The following is a 6,696-nucleotide window of genomic DNA, read 5'->3' as shown; positions in this document are numbered from 1 at the left end:
TAATCCTGATTTTTTCTTTATACTCACTTGCAGTAGTCGAATCATCTCTCAGAGTTGTTATTTGTCTTTCAAACTCTTGTTCATTGTTTCGGGAGTGTACCAAATCAATTCTCAAAAGATTATTATCATGAGTCAATCTGCCACATTCATCAAATTTGTTCTTCAGAGATATAGCAAGATTTTCTTCCTTCTTTTTGTCCTCAATATCTTTTGATAACCTCATAGTCAGGTCTTGCATTTCATTCTTCATGAGCATGTTTGCTTGACTTAGCTTCTGACATTGTTCCTTAAGTGCATTTTTCTCTTCATCATCCTGGTTTTGCAAAAGTTCCTTTCTCTTAGCTTGTGCTGATGATAACCTTTCTTGCAGAACAAGAATAAACCCATTAGCATAATTCAATTCATCTTGCAGTTTTAAGTTCTTCATCCTTTCAACATCATAGTCCTCAAGTGCCATCTCAAGTTGCTTCTCCATATCCATGTTCAATGATTTCGGTTTCAGGATCTTCCTCAAGCTGTTAAACTTCCTCCAAGGTACCAAGCTCTGATACCAATTGTTGGAATCCAAGAACACTGAGAGGGGGGGTGAATCAGTGTTCTTCCAGTAATATAAGATTTTACCTTATTATAAAATACACATATAAACCGATAAATGAAGAAACATATAACATGAAGTAAATAAACCAGCCACATGAATGAACACCATAACACACTGAATTTATACGTGGAAAACCTCACAAAGGAAAAACCACGGTGGGATTTGTGACCCACAATATCAATTCACTGACCATGTGAAAGATATTACATAGCATGGGGGCCTGCACATAGACGAAGGCACACTGCCTAGAGCACACTGCTCAACACAAAAGAGTCTCACTTAATACAAGCTTCTACTAAGATAAAATAGTACTGATGAACTCACAAAATGCATCTACAATGCCAAAAAGAGTTCTGGTTAAAGCTTTGTTCTGTACCGGTTCATAAACCCTGAATCCTTCTACTAGTATCTCCTTTCCTCCAAGAATTATTTACAAACCATCTACTGTTCATAGTATGATATTACATTCCCATACAAATGACCTCCATACATATCCTTCGCATCACACAGTTCTACTACCTTGTCATATATATTCACCTATATCAAAATAACCTAACAAACTGACTTATATACCCTTTACAAACAATATGCCTTATGTCGGCTTACAATACAAAAGATATTCAATGTTGGCCCTTATATAATAATTACAAAATGATTTTACAAATAAAACCTTTCGGATCCAGACTAATGTCGACTTCACTGAAGTGTTGGATGTCGGTGCTGGTGATGACCCTGATTACTCCAATATCGGTATCTGTCGGTGTATGCCTCCAAATGTCGGTATATGCCTTCAATAGAATCTTGTTTCCATCAACGACAACATATGATTCCAATGAGTGTCAATTGCCAACGACTCAACAGCTAATGATAAAGCATTGATTGCAATAATTTTCCTTGTGAGTTTTAGAAATCCCTATGGGACACAATTGGCCATAAACTTGTTCAAGTATACCTAAAATATGTTAATACAAGATCCTTAGGTGTAAGATAAATAAAGATAATATTGAATTCATATGCGAGGGCGATTTAGAAAAACAATAAAAATTGGTGACCAATTCACATAATTTATATTTCCTATAAGATCAAAAACTTAAATCCTTCTCTTATTCAACATTTGATTTTTGTTATTGTTCATCTTAAGAAGACTAGTTTAACCAAGAGTAGATATATCCTAGATAATATTATTGTCATTTAAGAAGGTACAAATTTAGCTCATTGATCTTAACAATAGGCTATTTTCATCAAGATTGATTTTATTAGGACTTATATCCATATCGAATGAGCTCTATGATTGTGTGTTGCATTTATATACTTAATCTAAATTTTATTTATAGATGATTTAGCTTGTTTTAACATCAATTCTCAATGAACCTCTTCTTTAAGGCTTTTTAGATCTATCAACCAAGGTTTCCCTCTAGCTCCAATTCTTAATGTTCTTACAATTGAAGGTTTTGGTTTTTTTCATTCTACTCTCCAACATGTTAGTATTAGGTTTTGGTTTCTCTCTTTCTGGACAAATCTCTATGTAGTTACAATAAAGGTAAGTGCCAATATGGAGCTAAAGGTATTTCTATTCTAACCATATCACAGAAAGGGGCCACAGGCATATCTTTGACTTGTTCATGCAGGTCATTGAACGCTGTTGCTGGTCAGAATCCATTGTACAGGTCGTGAATACCCTTGCTGGTCAGAATCCATTGTACAGGTCGTGAATACCCTTGTGCAAGGACGTGGAAGCTTTATTGCAGCTTGCATGAGAAATGCGGCATAAAGGAACAAAGTTTGACCAGGCATGAGTAATATCTCCTCTCATGGCTATTGTGTGATACTCCCTCCAGACTCATCATACAGGCAGGCCCGTGAGAAAAGAAAAGTACTTTCTATTGAGGCCCCTATTAGGAAGTTCTCACATTTTGATCATCTAAGAAGTCAAAAGTAGAAAGTAAATCATCAAAGATTGCAACTCAGAAAAGTTTGAAGATATTTCAAAAATGAAAAGCTATAAACGACACTACAAATTTTGAGATTAACAAATGGGTTCTTGGTTCAAGAGCAGCCTTCCTCTTTTTCCTTTACATGAGGGAATCATATTGTACTTTTCTTTCTTTTTGGAGGATAGTTTTTTTCCATAAGATTTTCTATCTTTCTCCATCTTTTAAGGAATGACTTTGTACATGGGTATTTCATTAGGTCTAGTAACCAAGACCCATCATTTATTATGTCCACCCTAGCTACGTTTAAGGGGGTGTGTTAGAGTATGTATTTTATCAATACAATTTGGCTATTGTTAGCATTTAGTTTGCTTTCAGATATTGGCAATTCTAAGAGTTAGTGATCACTTTTATGATGTTTTGTTTCTTAATGTCTTGGAAGAGCAAGCTAATGTTAGCCAACCCTTGCAATGTTAAAATACTTTTTGCTTTGCTTCCACTTTTATGATGTTTTGTTTCTTAATGTCTTGGAAGACCAAGCTAATGTTAGCCAACCCTTGCAATGTTAAGATACTTTTTGCTTCGCTTCCATCTATTGCATATAGTGGCAAAAGGATCAATGTTATCTTTGATCCTTCTTGCCCAAGCCTCCCTAGATTGATATTTTTAGCTAGAAATGGATTGACTATGGAGAGATATTCAATTTTATTGGCATTCCTTTTACCTTTCAATCCTCCTCTTTATCTCTTTGGTATTTTTTTTGGATTAAATTGAGAAAAAGTTGTTTTAGGTTTCTAAGCCTCTTCCTCTTGCTAGGAAGTTAGAGATTTGTTCTAAAGTACTTGCTACCACTCATTTGTATTATTCATCTTGCTAGTCTCCTTTAAAAACCTCTTATCAAAGGTTAGAGAGATTAGCATCTTTGTCTTTGGCAAAAGGATTCCACCAAGTTGCTTGATAATTTAGTTGTCTTCCACACAACTCTAGTGGTCTTGGCCTTCTTGATGCTCACTAACAAGGGCTAAACTTGTGTGTCGTGTGGATAATTAGAACTCTAGAGAGTAATGAGGCCTATAAATTTCTTCCTTAGTATTATATTGCTTTTGGCACCCCTCATGAGAAATAGGCCTAGAAAGGTATAGGATTTCATTCCATCCTTAGTTCAAGGCACTTTTGTGGTCAAAAGTATCTAGAAGGCTTGGGAAGCCATTAAGCATTAGCTTATCGGAATAGGAATGATTTAGAGACTAGAATTTCAATCAAGCGACAATCTCTTTAGTGGTTTCCTATGATTATTGTTTGGGATAGAACTTTTGCCAAAGTTTTCTATGTTCGTACATTAAAAAATTTAAAAAGAGGGATTTGTTATTTTCCAAAATTATTCTCTAGATGTGCCAAGAGCTGATTTTATTGGTCATAATATAGAATAAATATAGACTTGGAAATCAAGAATATGAATCCTTTCAAATAATTGTGGAGTCTATTCCTTCATAGATAATCCAAAATGTTGCGATTTGGTGCACTAGAAGTTGGTGGAAGGATTAGAAGTGGTATTCACACACTTCTTCTAGGAACTACATACCTTTAGAAAGATATTAATTGTTTTCTCCTAACTCTCCTGTTGTTCAAAAACTCAATACGAGGTGGAATTTTTAGTCTACTTCCATTGAGTGGCACTTTAGATTTCAAATATTTTGGTCTTTTATTTTATAGTTGAAGTTGGTTCATTTTGATTGTATTATTTACTAGGGTCTTCTCAATAGATCTTAATTTATTCATTGTGTGTTTCCATTCCCTTCATTCTTTTCAACACAATTTAGAAACTCTGAAGCATCACTTGTAGTTTTCCTCATGGGTGAAAGTTGTTCACAAAACTAAATTAATGATTCTTGTAAGCCCTTTTAGCTAGAATTTTTCTCCTAGCATATGGTTCTTCTAGGAAATTGGCCTAAAATGCCTTTGAGATCTACCCAAATTTGGCATGCTTTTAGAGCGAAAATTCTATTTAGCATATGGAAAGATAGGAATGCAACTTTATTTTTAGAAGCTATCGTGGATGTTCACTTTTCCATAAATACTAAAGCCATTATATACTATAATGATATGTTATAGATTTCGGTCCACGTGAATAAAGTTGCTTTGGAGATTTCCCACTTGTAAACTCTTATAGAATATTGAGCTAATGCTCAATGTCTATTTTTGTGTGCCACACTCTCCTACCAATAGGCATGTTTTCACTTTGCATGGTCACTATCATAGTTGTAGCCATGGTGTTCATTCCACATGTGGCTCATATGGCTCTTGAGAGTCCCCTCAACATAGACATCATGATCAATCTCCATTGCCACATTTCTAGTCTTATACTTAACATAATTTTAGCATATCTTATTCGCATGACAATAAGAATTACTATTTCTCATATTCACACAATTCTTGATGATCAAAAAGAAGAAAAAAAGAAAAAAAGAAAAAAAGAAAAAAAAAGAAAGAAAAAGAAAGAAGAGATGCCTTCATGAATTGGAGCCCTATTCCTAATATCCGAAACATCTTGAATCACTTGTGCAATTACATTGATTGTCATTCCATTCTCCCTATATTTTATATAAACTAAAATATATTTTTATGAGACGTAGTATAAAAACTACACTAATAAAGAAATTTTATATTTTTACTTTAATATCCCATTACTAAAGCAGACACTTTCGTTCTTTGCCAAAGGATCGTTTCTTTCGTTCCCCCAATGCTCTTGCTTTATTTGTACATCTTCGCATTGGTATGTTGAATAATATATACATAATAATAAATCACTATCAACATCCGACCTTAGCTCAGTTGGTAGAGCGGAGGACTGTAGTGGGATATAAAATCCTTAAGAAATCCTTAGGTCGCTGGTTCGATCCCGGCAGGTCGGAATTCATTATGCTCTAATCAAAGGAGACATTTGCTTTTTCTAAAACCTACGATATATTATTCACTAAAGTTCTATACATAAAATTAATATGTAACATGTTCAATTTATATGGTTTTTATTTCTTGGTGTAAAGATGAAAATTATTTATTTAATATTTATATTTAGTTGTGTTAAAGATGAGAATTAATATGGTTTTTATTTCTTGGTGTAAAAATGAAAATTATTTATTTAAATATTTTTATTTAATATTTATATTTAGTTGTGTTAAAGATGAAAATTATTTATTTTGGACAGGTTTTGTTTTAATTAATATTTATATTTAATTATGTTAAAGATGAAAATTATTTATTTATAATATTTATTTTTAGTTATATGTTTTAGTAAATATTAAAGTAGTGTGTTATGATCATTTATTTAATATATGAATCGTTCATGATTTTATAGACTACATATTAATTAATTAATTAATTAATTTTTTCTTGTAATTCCAAAATCTTAATTCCATTTCAATTATAGTCATCTAATTTTTTGGGATGTGACCTTGTCATAACTTCCACAATATTTAATAATTATATTTCTAATCTAAAATTTGTTTTTTCCTCTCTAGTTCATATCCCTATCCCTTTACATCCAAATGATAAAAATGATAACATAATTTTTATTAACAACAAATAAAAAATATGATATAGAAGAGCACACAAGAAAATAACAAAACACACAAACAACAATATGCATAAACACAACACAATAGAAATTATTTCTACACCTCCATAGGGCACCTACACCTACGTGTATCATTCATTAAATATTATATACATTTTTCAAAAGCAACAATTATTTAATCTTTTTAAAACTTTTGCTGGGTTGGATCATATTTAACTTTTGTTATTTAATTGCCTTAGGTTAAGTCCCTAAAGGTGCCTATAGAAACACCTTTTCCTAAATATTACAATTTGAAGACAAATCGTGAGTTGTAGAGGATGAACACATGTTTGTATAATAGAGCACCACTATAGTAGAATAACATTATCATTATCATATGAACACTACCACACAAAATGGCACAAAACCAAGTGCAAATGTGTTCTACTAATACAAAAGTAATGAGTAGAGAAGACAATTAAAAGATGTAGGTTACTAATAACCACTTTTGATTTGTTGCAATCTAAAGAAAAACCATAGTAGGACAACAACAACATGTAATGTCCCCTCTTAACTAGTTTCCTCTTAGGAGCATGGATTTGCCTATTAGCCAT

The 6,696-nt window shown here is 32.5% G+C and overlaps 1 non-coding gene across 1 annotated transcript; it reads left to right on the top strand.

Moving 5' to 3' along the window:
- Window positions 1-5,346: 5,346 nt before the first annotated feature.
- On the top strand, window positions 5,347-5,441 carry TRNAY-GUA (transfer RNA tyrosine (anticodon GUA)). The gene is made up of 2 exons: window positions 5,347-5,383; window positions 5,406-5,441. It is a non-coding gene; the product is annotated as a tRNA-Tyr (tRNA).
- The last annotated feature ends 1,255 nt before the right edge of the window (window positions 5,442-6,696 follow it).

The sequence above is a fragment of the Cryptomeria japonica genome, chromosome 8, assembly GCF_030272615.1.
Source record: "Cryptomeria japonica chromosome 8, Sugi_1.0, whole genome shotgun sequence".
Taxonomy (NCBI): Eukaryota; Viridiplantae; Streptophyta; class Pinopsida; order Cupressales; family Cupressaceae; genus Cryptomeria; species Cryptomeria japonica.
This window is presented reverse-complemented; position numbering and strand designations above follow the sequence as displayed.